Source organism: Neophocaena asiaeorientalis, unplaced genomic scaffold (genome assembly GCF_003031525.2).
Source record: "Neophocaena asiaeorientalis asiaeorientalis breed wild unplaced genomic scaffold, Neophocaena_asiaeorientalis_V1.1 scaffold62, whole genome shotgun sequence".
Taxonomy (NCBI): Eukaryota; Metazoa; Chordata; class Mammalia; order Artiodactyla; family Phocoenidae; genus Neophocaena; species Neophocaena asiaeorientalis.
The window spans coordinates 1,463,933-1,465,717 of record NW_020175191.1 but is presented as its reverse complement, the minus strand read 5'-3'; the positions used below and the strand labels follow the sequence as shown (position 1 = coordinate 1,465,717).

General features: G+C 48.5%; 1 long non-coding RNA gene across 1 annotated transcript in view; it reads right to left on the bottom strand.

Annotated features, from left to right (window-relative positions):
• LOC112413075 (uncharacterized) overlaps nt 1–1,251 on the bottom strand; it is an 8,320-nt gene extending 7,069 nt beyond the window's left edge. Inside the window, exon 1 of the long non-coding RNA XR_003005892.1 lies at nt 1,172–1,251. This is a non-coding gene — a long non-coding RNA (uncharacterized LOC112413075). The remainder of the gene's footprint in view (nt 1–1,171) is intronic.
• Nucleotides 1,252–1,785: the final 534 nt, after the last annotated feature.

Genomic DNA, 1,785 nt, shown 5'->3' with positions numbered 1-1,785 from the left:
ACAGTGAGAGGCCAGCGTACCGAAAAAAAAAAAAAAAAAGAAGTACAAACATATTACTAGTAATATGCAGGGGACATGGGTTCAAGCCCTGGCCCAGGAAGATCCCACATGCTGCGGAGCAACTGAGCCCGTGCGCCACAACTACTGAGCCTGTGCTCTACAGCCCGTGAGCCACAACTACTGCAGCCCGAGTGCCACAACTACTGAGCCTGCACTCTAGAGCCTGCGAGCCACATCTACTGAAGCCTGCACACCTAGAGCCCGTGCTCCGCAACAAGAGAAACCACCACAATGAAAAGCCTGCTCACTGCAACGAAGAGTTGCTCCCACTCACCACAGCTAGAGAAAGCCCGTGCCCAGCAGCAAAGATCCAACTCAGCCAAAAATAAATTAATTAATTAATTTTTTAAAAATCCTTCATGAAAGAGGACTTCTCTGGTGGCGCAGTGGTTAAGAATCCTCCTGGAGCAACTAAGCCCGTGCACCACAGCTACTGAGCCTGTGCTCTAGAGCCCGCATGCCACAACTACTGAGCCTGCATGCCACAGCTACTGAGCCTGCATGCCACAACTACTGAGCCTGCATGCCACAGCTACTGAGCCCGCATGCCACAGCTACTGAAGCCCTCATGCCTAGAGCCGGTTCTCTGCAACGAGAGAAGCAACCGCAATGAGAAGCCCACACACCGCCCACTCGCTGCAACTAAAGAAAAGCCCGTGCTCAGCAACAAAGACCCAACGCAACCAAAAATTAAATTACTTAATTAAAAAAAAAAACTTCATGAAAGATCTTTTTTATGTCCCTATAGACTTGCAAACAGTCCTATTTACAATTCTGTTTTAATTTAGTCTCCTTCCCTACATCGTAATGTTTTCAAGTTATATACAAACATACAGCAATGGTTCTTGAATTTCAGCAAGTATCAGAATCACATGAAGGGCTTGTTAATACACAAACCCCAGAGTGTCCGATTCAGTAGGTGTGGGGTGACACTTGAGAATTTGCATTTCTAACAAGTTCCTAGGTGATGCTGAAGTAGCTGGTCCACACTTTGAAAACCACACTTGGAGACCTACAATAAAATCTATTATACACAGGACATGTGTTTTTGTGGTTGTGGGAAACTAGGAAACAAAGCTGTGAAAGAAAATGAGGCATTCTCTGCATTTACCTTGGGCTGAGACCAGCACAGAAGCTCATAATCCTAGGTGGCGAATGGGAGTGCCGACAGTACAGCAGGTAGGAGCCAGGTGTCAGTGGAATGAGTTTGATTTGAACTCCCTTTTCCCTAAATATATGCCTGAACAGGTATGTGTGATGTAACTGGCTGAGAGAGTAACTTGGCTGGCTTCCCGTCAACCCTCACTGTCCCACCTCCCCCATCCTCGGTATAAACTCCAGTTTCACACCCTGACAGTGGGGGAAAAGGGGGTTGAAAATGCTGACTCCATTGTGTACCCAACAAACCATCTCTCCCTGGGCTGCTTGAGCTTCTGAGCTGACGTGTTAGTCCCTTGGCTTGTTTTCGGCCAGCACAGCCACTCCCCAGGCCTGCTCCTTTATCCTTCCCAGGTTGGGAGGGAACCTACTCCCACTCTGCATGAGGCACTCGTGATGGTTTCATGGGCTCTTGGGACTCTCGGGGTTTGGATATTCTCAGCAATCAGCAGGAGCAGTCGTGCGTTTCTGGGCCCTCCAGCTTCACTCTGTTCACCAGCCTTCCAGGCCTGGAATGTACCACAAGCTTTTTAGCTGACTTAAAACCCAGGGAACTTGCATACGAGG